Source organism: Podarcis filfolensis (genome assembly GCF_964270895.1).
Source record: "Podarcis filfolensis genome assembly, chromosome: 2".
Taxonomy (NCBI): domain Eukaryota; kingdom Metazoa; phylum Chordata; class Lepidosauria; order Squamata; family Lacertidae; genus Podarcis; species Podarcis filfolensis.
Window position 1 is genome coordinate 4,783,270 of NC_139605.1, and position 10,615 is coordinate 4,793,884.

Consider the following 10,615-nt stretch of genomic DNA (forward strand, 5'->3'; position numbering starts at 1 on the left):
GACAGGAGTGCCTGGCGTGCTCTGGTCCAGGGGGTCACGAAGAGTCGGACACAACTAAACGACTAAACAACAAAATAAATACAAGATAAAAGCATGGATGTTGCCGGATGAGCATTTTAGCTGTTTTTAATTATCTGGTTTTATCTGTTTTAGTTTATCTGGTTAGGTTGCTTTGAGATCTTTTTTTCCACTGAGAAAAAGTGTCTGACAAATGCAGTAAATATAATAACAACCCCAAAACAGAGTGATTACATTTAAAATGGTTTTGATCCAGCAACTGAGAGATAGGAGTGTCCGTGACGAAGCCAGCCGTCACAATGGCGCTTGTTTAGCATAAAATAAAGACACAGAAAGCCAGCAATATTTCCATGGACGGAGGGCAGCTCATTCAGACTTCTTCTCCTCTCGGGTCACTTTTTATTGTCCTTTGTTCTCCCCAGCCACATGGCTGCATTCCAATGTCTCACGTTACCTCATCCGGTCATGGCTTCCCCCCCCCTCGCCCCATTGGTCAATCACTTCTCAGAGGAAATACAACTCCTTTTAAGGTCAATACATTCCAATACATTGTAAGGCATGGACATGCTGGTCACCAAGGTCAGCAAGGCACCAGGTGGCGCTACAAGCCTTTGCCATGACTTCCTGGCTCCCACATGCCCTCTTTCTTTATATTTTAATCAGAATCATATATATCAGTACCAATACGGTTATATCGAGAGCCATAGGCGACTCTTGTGAGACCGGAAGCGGGCCGCGGACTGGAGAACCATGCAGTACACATAGAAATTAAAGAAGGAATACATTGTATATAGCAACACAAAATAATGCAAATAACTACTATAATAATCACTATAATCAACTTCCATCCGGAAGCCAAGAATATAAGAATTCTGATTCCAAACTGCATGGTAGGCTTCCTTTCTAGTTTATTAGCCATGCACTGGTGTCGCTTCTATAGCACTGAGATTGGTCACTGTATGTTCCTGTAAGAGAACAAGAGCTATTAAACATGAATTTCAATGTATATTGACAGTTTGGATATATGCCCCATGATTCTTTCCCCTCTTTAATTTGAAAACAAATGGGGGCAGGCATACACACCCAACATTTAGAAGCATGCAATAAACTGGTAAACTTAATCATATCTTGTACAAAAATATTATTCCTCCATATCTTATGATAATTTTCTCCCCTAAAAGTCTTATTCAACAACGCTGATCTTATACTTCGAGAGTGGCTGAGCCGTGGATACTGCCAGCCAGAGTAGGATTCAGGCGACAGCTGCTTGCCAGCCGATAAGGTGAAATATGGTGGTTTCAACTGGACTGTGTCGGCTGCTTCTCTTCCTTGTATAACGGTGCAGCAAAGGATGGCAAGGCAAATGGTTAGGAAGGCAAACACTGCCAGATGCAGCTCGTGTGCAGCACCTCTAGGTGGCGCATGCGGAAAGGTTTTGATGCTTCATTCACAAAATGCTGACAAAGTGTAGGGGAGTTCCGCATGCTGTGAGGCAGGACAACCCACTGATATCGCTGGGTGGGTTGCAAATTGTTATATACTGGCAATGTAAAAGCAAAGCATTCCTGTCTGCTGGAGCCAGTGGGATGAAGATGGTTCAATGTGGCCGAAAGTCAATTGTTCAGAAATAAGCTGTTCAGAACCAAGATGGTGCCATTGCTGCGGATTTTTCTTTTGGTGGAGGCCATTGTTCTACCCACACTGAGGTATCGGTGATCTTGGTTTGCCACGCTGGAAACGTTGTATCGATGGCTACAGGCTGGTTTTTATTTTGCGCTGCCACCAGCAGATGAGCTGCTGTACCTACAGACTGACAAATGCGTAGCATCGTAGCTGTGTCAGTGGCAGGAAGGTGTATAATCGGTCGTAATGCAACTTTACAATCCTCATTGGCATTTTCAAAGGCCAATTGTTTGATAATTATTTGTTTGGCTTCAGGATTTTCAATTTGTCTACTCACTGCTGTAATCAGCCTGTCCATAAAGGAAGAATATGATTCTCTAGGTTCTTGTCTGATTGAACCCCACCTAGACTGGATACTGGTGGGTTCCGGGATTTTTCTCATTGCTTGTTGAGCAGCAAGAGCAGTATCCCTCAATAAGATCTGCAGCAGTGTGGCTTGTACTGAAGCCTGAGCAAAGGGGCCATGCCCCATCATGGCATCTATGACATCTGCGAGGGTAATATTTGGATTATTTCCTCTGATTTGTTGTAACAAGGCTGGAGCATAAGCACGGCAGGCAGTTTCCCATTCGTGGGCAAATAATACACCAGCTGATGGGGGTAAAACTGTACGTGCCAAAAGCTTGATGTCATCTGGAACCAAAAGTTGGGCTAATGTGGTTTCCAAAAGAGCCTGTGTGAACGGAGCTTGAAGTCCATTTGTCCTTGCTGACAATTACAGCTCTTTCAAGATTTTAAAGTCAAAAGGTTGGTGCTGGGCTTGAGTTCCTGCTGGAGCACCAGCAGGGGGCACAATAACGGGAAATACCACAGTATCCTGAATTAAGGAACAGGCAAGTACTGCACATTGAAAAGGGGTAGCTGGTTCTGCCGCTGAAAGAGCAGGGTCATTTCCAGCCAGACCACGGTATTTTTGCAGGATTAGGTCCTCTGGTGAGGAACTGTAGTCCGGAGGTTTGGGATCTGGGGCTGCAGGCAAAGCGAGGGCTGGAACACATGGCAGGACAGCAGGCTGAATTAAAGAAGCTGAAGGTTGTATTGGCAATGCAGCCATGGAGATATTTTTTGGTGATAAAGAACCCATAGCATATCGAACCTTGCACCATGCACTTAAAATCCGAACACCAATGCTGGGATGCCCATGAAAATGCGTCCCGATCTTATCCCAATGTTTTAATTCCCAAGTTCCATCTTGAGGAAACCAGGGGCAATGCTCATCGATGGCCAGAATGAGCTGTATCAAATCACCCTCAGGAACTTTCAATTTGTTGGAGGAGAGGAGAAATTTTAAGTCTTTTAAAAATTTCTGTTGGGGAGTAGTCAAAGAGCTGTCCATTTTTCTAAAATCAATATAAAAGGGATCGACTCACCGGGGATCCGAAGATGTGAAGCGCTTTGAAACCCTTGCCGGGCGTGGTAAGTCGATGAAGCCGTTGAGTGAATTGAAGAACCTCACACGGTTTTCTTTTAAAATCCTCTTAGTCTGCCTGAGACTGTTTGCTTTAAATTGCTTCTTTTTTCTCTTTTAAAAACCTCAGCCGTATCCTTTTATTCAGCCTCACACGGGGCACCACTTGTCGGAGCCAGCCGTCACAATGGCGCTTGTTTAGCATAAAATAAAGACACAGAGAGCCAGCAATATTTCCATGGACGGAGGGCAGCTCATTCAGACATCTTCTCCCTCTCCGGTCACTTTTATTATCCTTTGTTCTCCCCAGCCGCATGGCTGCATTCCAATGTCTCACGTTACCTCATCCGGTCATGGCTCCCCCCCCCCCTCGCCCCATTGGTCAATCACTGCTCAGAGGAAATACAACTCCTTTTAAGGTCAATACATTCTAATACATTGTAAGGCACGGACATGCTGGTCACCGAGGTCAGCAAGGCACCAGGTGGCGCTACAAGCCTTTGCCATGACTTCCTGGCTCCCACATGTCCGTAACAGGGAATCCTGAAGACCAAGGGCAAGGTTTCCAGGAGATAAGGAAGCTCAAAGGGGAAGGGATGTCCTTCTCTTCTGAAGATCAAGGGCAAGAGAATGTGTTGCAAGAGAATCTAGCCTGTGGACCGTCTCGCCAGAGTGGTGCATGCTCTGGTTATCTCCTGCTTGGACTACTGCAATGCGCTGTACGTAGGGCTACCTTTGAAGGTGACCCGGAAACTACAATTAATCCAGAATGTGGCAGCTAGACTGGTGACTGGGAGTGGCTGCCGAGATCATATAACACCAGTCCTGAAAGACCTACATTGGCTCCCAGTACGTTTCCAAGCACAATTCAAAGTGTTGAAAGCCCTAAACGGCCTCGGCCCAGTATACCTGAAGGAGCATCTCCACCCCCATCATTCAGCCTGGACACTGAGGTCCAGCTCCGAGGGCCTTCTGGCGGTTCCCTCCCTGCAAGAAGTGAGGTCACAGGAAACCAGGCAGAGGGCCTTCTCGGTAGTGGCGCCCGCCCTGTGGAACGCCTTTCCATGTCAAGGAAGTAAAAAACTATCTGACTTTTAGAAGACATCTGAAAGCAGCCCTGCTTAGGGAAGTTTTTAATGTTTGATGGTTTATTGTGCTTTTAATTCTGTTGGGAGTGTCCAGAGTGGGTCCAGTCAGTTGGGTTAGGTAATAATAATAATAATAATAATAATAATAATAATAATAATAATAATACTTTATACCCCACAAGGTAATTTTTTAATTGTGGACCGTCTCGTCAGAGTGGTGCATGCTCTGGTTATCTCCCGCTTGGACTACTGCAATGCGCTCTACGTGGGGGCTACCTTTGAAGGTGACCCGGAAACTTCAACTAATCCAGAATGCGGCAGCTAGACTGGTGACTGGGAGTGGACTTGGGTGCACAAAGTCATCATTTTCTCTCACTTTAATCCTCTATGTGTTAATGGTCCAAAGAAATGGCCTCATGTTACACCACTTCTTTGCAAAATTGAATAAATCTGCAATTGCAAGTACATTAGGGACTCAGCTATACAGCTGCAAATAAAATGTTTTAAATGCAATATACAATGTGACACTAGATGGTGATGTTGAGCCTTGTGAAAAATTCAATGTATTTTTAAGAACGCTTTTAAAAAAGCATTTTCAGATTGGTTTTTATATGTGTGTAGATTCCACCTAGGTTAAAAAAAAATTAAAATTTTGGTTGTTTATATTTATCTGTATTTATCCTCACGGGGTCTCTGCCATGGGAGCATATTCACCCAGTGCTTTTCAAGCTGCACTGGCTCCCGGTGGAGTACAGGGTCAGATTTAAGGTGCTGCTTTTGACCTTTAAAGCCCTTCACGGCCTAGGACCCTCATACCTACGGGACCGCCTCTCCCGGTATGCCCCACGGAGGACCTTAAGGTCCATAAATAACAACACCCTAGAGGTCCTGGGCCCTAAGGATGTCAGATTGGCTTCAACCAGAGCCAGGGCCTTTTCAGCACTGGCTCCGGCCTGGTGGAACGCTCTGCCTCATGAGACCAGGGCCCTGCAGGATCTGATTTCTTTCCGCAGGGCCTGTAAGACATTGTTCTGCCTGGCCTTTGGCTTGGAGCCAATTTTATTCCCTCCCTCCCTTTCTTTTTTCTTTTCCTTCTCCTCCTGCGATGAGGCTACATTTTAATATTTTAATGTTCCATTATTTTAATGTTGTATTTTATTTTTGTTTTTAAGTTGTAATCATTCATCTTGTTTTTATTATTGCTTGTAAGCCGCTCTGAGCCCGGCCTTGGCTGGGGAGGGCGGGGTATAAATAAAATATTATTATTATTATTATTATTATTATTATTATTATTATTATTATTATTTGTTTAAAGCAAAATACAAATACAAATATAAACAACCAAAATTACAAAAAAAATCCTTAATAATAATAATAATCATAATAATAATAATGGAAAAGGCTAAAAAACTACCAAAAATATCAAAGTATGTGGCATAGAATATAAGCCATTATGGGAAAGAAAAAGGGAAGAAGGAGAAAGAAGAAGAAAAAAGGGGGGAGAGGTGGGGGAAAGGGGGGAATGAGGCAAAACACAAGAAGGCTCGTCTCTTTTACGCTTCCGTCAAGGTCACAACAGGTCATTATTCTTATCAATTCTCTCTATTTGCATTCCATAGAATCCCTCATCCTGGCATCAGGGAACATGATGTGGTAGCATTCTAAACATAACCAGGTCTTTATTGATGAACCCTTATCTCCTAGATAATTATTTAAACATTCCCATTCTTCTTTCACCATCTTTTTAGGTTTATCTCTTATTGCATCTGTCAGCTTTGTGAGCTCCAAGTACTTGCACAATTTGACCACCCATTCATCTTTAATGGGTGTATTTTTATCTTTCCAGTGTTTTGCCTCTATAACCCTTGCTACTGATGTTGCATAAGTAAATAACCCGGTTTTGTTTTGGGGAATATTATCTGAAACAATTCCTAGTAAAAATTCTTCCGGTTTCTTGCTAAATTTAATTTTTATAAGTTTCTTTATCTCTTCATAAATCATATTCCAAAATCTTTGTATCACTAGACAGGACCACCACATATGGTAGTATTCCTATCTGTTCCTTACATCTCCATCACTTGTTATTATATGATTTATTTATTTTTGCTAGTTTTACAGGGGTCAAGTACCATCTATAGTACATTTTCATAAGATTTTCCCTTATAAGGAAGCAAGCCATGAATTTTACATTTTTAGTCCATAATTCATTCCAAATATTGGGTTTGATCGTATGTCCCAGGTCCCTCTCCCACTTTACTGTAATTTCTTTGATATCCTCCTCCTTTCTTTGCTGTAATGGGTATGAGTTACTCGTGCGTAAACTGCCGCCTCTCTAGGCTAAATTGCCTTGATAAACCGTTCTGACTGCACAGCCCATCTCCGCGTGGCTGTCTCAGTCGCTAGCAGAATCTGTCTGTGGGCGTTTCTTAAACCTCTTCCAGCATAGAAGCTGTTTGACTCCCAGTCTCCTCCTCCTCTCACTGCGCGGGAGTCTTCTGCGCAGGGAGGGCGTGGGTAGTGGAGGACCTGTGCTCTCCTCACTGATGTCCAGTGAAGAGTCCCGGAGCTCTCTCTCCGTTTCCCCGATCTGCCCCCTTTATCCCTAGTGTTGCGCTGATTTCCTTCCCCCTCTACCGGGCTGCTTCTCCTCCTGGTGCTTGGTCCTTCACCAGCATAATCTGGGAGCCTCCCCTTCGCCTCTCGCTCTGATGTCAGTTCCCTGACATCCACCTCCCCCCCAGGACCCCCTCCACCCCCGGCCCGACCCGTGGAACCAATTTCGTCCCCTTCTTTGGCCGACGAGGCAGGGAACCCCCGGAAGGAACTGTCACCATCCTCAGTGGATTCGAAACCCGCTTCCCACCCGCTCTGGTTCCTGCCAACGGAGTAGTCCTCCCAGTCCAATTCTTCTTCCTCCAAAGCCTCTCCTCCTTCCCCCTCGGAGTCAGAAAACCCCTCAAAACCCTCTTTGTCGTCTGTGGTTCCAAATTGCTCCTCCCAGAATCTCTCTAGGGATTTGGGCTTGTCCGGGAACTGGCGGTGGAATACCTCCACCAAATACCTGTCATCGATAGCTTCCGCGGGAACCCACGTGTTTTCTGACCCGGGTTCCCCTTCCCAAGCCACCAAGTACTCCACCTGGCGCCCTCGCCACCTTGAATCGAGTATTTCCGTGGCCGAGTGATGGTGTTCCCTTTCTTCTACCTGTGGGTGTGTGGTGACTTCTCCCTCTCGCCCCGGGAATTCCTGCCCCTCCCTGTGTGGTGAGAGTAGGGACCTGTGGAACACCGGGTGTATTTTCATGCTGTCGGGCAACTTGAGCTTAAATGCCACAGGATTTACCTGCTGTGTTACCTCAAATGGCCCCAGGCGTCTGGGCTACAACTTCTTGCACCCCCCTTTGAAGGGTAACCCTTGGGTGGATAACCACACCCGGTCCCCCACCCATATGGTCTCCCCTTCCCTGCGGTGCTTGTCTGCCTGCCTCTTGTAAACTTCCTTGGCCCGCTCCAAGTTCATCTTAAGTTGCTGGTGCAGGGCCTCCATTTCTTCCACAAACTGCTCTGCCGCGGGTACGCTCCAGTTTTCCTCCCCACTCCCCGGGAAGGCCCTGGGATGACACCCATGATTGGCCATGAATGGGCTCATTCCCGTGGACACGTGTTCAGCGTTATTGTACGCAAATTCAGCCAGCGCTAGTTTCTCTACCCAGTCATTCTGCCTCTCGCTGACGTAGCAGCGTAGGTATTGTTGGAGTATACTGTTCGCTCTTTCCGCTTGCCCGTTGGTCTCTGGGTGCCTCGCCGTCGAGAAGCCCACCTCGACTTGCAGCAAGCTCATGAGCTTCCTCCAGAACTGGGAAGTAAATTGTTTCCCGTGGTTGGAGATAACCCTCAAGGGGGTGCCATGCAACCTGAAAATGTGCTCCACAAACAACCGGGCTGTCTCCTCCGCCGTCACCGCATGTGAGCAAGCTATAAAATGGCACATTTTCGTCAGTAAGTCGACCACTACCATGACCGCTGTCTTTCCCCGGGACTTGGGCAAATCGGTCATAAAATCAATGGACACCACCTCCCAGGGTTTTCCCGGTGTAGGTAAGGGTTCCAGTAAACCAGCGGGGGCAGCCCGCTCCCCCTTTGCCCTTTGGCAGCGGTCGCACCCCCGTACATATTCCCGTACATCCTCCCTCACCCTGGGCCACCAGAACTGCCTGGTGACCAGCATCATGGTTTTGTGCTGTCCAAAGTGCCCAGCTGTGGGGTTGTCGTGAAGTTGTTTGAGTACCTTTCCCCTCAGGGTCTCCCCCGGTACATACAGCGCCCCTTTATAGTACAGCACCCCTTCCTTCTCCTCAAACCCTTCTTGGGCCCCTCTTCCGTTTCGGAGTTCCCGGATTTTAGTTTGTGCGAACACATTGCTTCTGGTAAGCCCGGCCAGTTCTCGTTTTCCCACCAAGGTTCCCCCACACACCCATCGGTCCTCGGGGATAACGTGTCGTGTCTCCGGCGGCCCCTCTCCTTCCAAGTACTCCGGCTTCCGGGAGAGAGCGTCTGCTCTTACGTTTTCCTCTCCTGGCACATACCGGATTTCGAAAGAAAACTTGGAGAACTCCTGTGCCCATCGAATCTGTCTCTGGTTGAGTACTCGTGCAGTCCTCCAGTACTCTAAGTTCTTGTGATCGGTGCAAACCTGGATTTGGTGTTGCGCTCCTATCAGTAGATGACGCCAACGATGAAAGGCCGCGTAGATCGCGAGCAGTTCTCAGTCATACACAGTATAGTTTTGCTCCGACTTGCTCAGCTTCCTCGAGAAAAAGGCACACGGTTTCCATTCCTGGGCGCTCCTCCCTGGCTGCAAGAGGACCGCCCCGATGGCCCGGTCGGACACGTCGGTCTCTAGCCTCATGGGTTTCTCCAAATCTACGTGCAGGAGTTGCTCTTCCGACGCGAACGCCTTCTTCAGTTTTTCAAAGGATTGCTGGGCTTCCTCTGTCCACACAAACTTCCTTTTGCTACTGAGACAATCCGTGATGGGTGCTGTCAAGTGGGCGAAGTTCTTGATGAACTTCCTGTAGAAGTTGCTGAACCCTAGGAACCTTTGCACGTCCTTCCGTGTCTTGGGAGCCTCCCACTCCAACACTGCTTGCACCTTGCTTGGGTCCATCGCTAGGCCTTTGTCAGATAACTTGTAGCCCAGAAACTCAACTTCTCTGGCGTGAAACTGACATTTTTGTAGCTTGACCCACAACTGGTGCTTCTGCAATCATTGTAACACTTCCCTGACGTCTCTGACATGTTGCTCCTCATTGTCCGAATAAATCAAGATGTCGTCCAAGAAGGCTATGCAGTTCTTGTAAAGCAGAGACCCCAACACGTGGTGCATGAAAGCTTGAAAACAGGCGGAGCCTGACTGTAATCCAAAAGGCATAACTAAGTACTTAAATGCCCCTAGGGGTCTTCCATTCACCCCCCTCCCTCATCCTGATCAAGTTGTATGCTCCCCTGAGGTCCAGCTTGGTAAAAAATTTTCCTTTCCTCACTCTCGTCAAAATGTCGTCAATCCTGGGCATTGGGAAGGTCACAGGCTCCGACACCAAATTGACGGCCCTAAAGTCCACAACGAGCCTGGGTTTATTTGTGTCCTTTTTGTCCACAAAGAACACCGGACTGCCTCCCACTGCCTTTGATTCTCTTATGAAGCCTCTCTTTAGGTTCTTGTCAATAAACTCCCGCAACTCCTTCATCTCCCTGTCCGACATGGCATACAGCTTACCCACCGGCAGCTGCGCCCCCGGGAGCAAGTTGATTTGACAGTCAAAGGGCCTATGGGGTGGTAGTCTATCTGCCTCCTTCTCGCTGAAGACCTCCCGCAGATCAGCATATTGCGGCGGCACCTCCCCCTTCCGCTCCACCGCCATCCCAGCCACCCTGGCTACGCTCATCCTTGGGGTTTCCCCTCCTAGACAGTGTTCCAGGCAATAGGCTGACCCAAAGGTGACTGTCCTCTGATGCCACGCCACCACTGGATCATGTTGTGCTAGCCAGCTCATCCCTAATATTATTGGAGGCCCTGCTAGTGAGGCGACGTGAAAGGCGATGGTCTCCGAGTGCCTGGACACCTTCATTCTCATTGGTGGGGTCTGGTGTGTCACTCCCCCTCCTAGAAGCTCCCTGCCATCAATGGTGGTTACTTGCAAGTGGAAATCCAAAGGCAATAAGTGGAGCTGGTGCTCTAATGCAAAGTCTTTGCTGAAGAAATTACAGGAGCTGCCTGAATCCAGCATCGCTTTCACCTTGACTGGGTGCCCATTCGGGAGTTCTAGCACCACTTCGATGGCTATAGCCGCCTTAGGGGGGTCTGGTTGGGGCACTTCTACTGGTTGCTGGCCTGGCTGCTGTGCCCACTGAGTGGCAGC

General features: G+C 47.6%; 1 long non-coding RNA gene across 1 annotated transcript; it reads left to right on the top strand.

Annotated features, from left to right (window-relative positions):
• Positions 1-862: 862 nt before the first annotated feature.
• Positions 863-3,058, top strand: LOC310757357. The gene is made up of 2 exons (XR_014545099.1): positions 863-2,394; positions 2,467-3,058. It is a non-coding gene; the product is annotated as an uncharacterized lncRNA (long non-coding RNA).
• Positions 3,059-10,615: the final 7,557 nt, after the last annotated feature.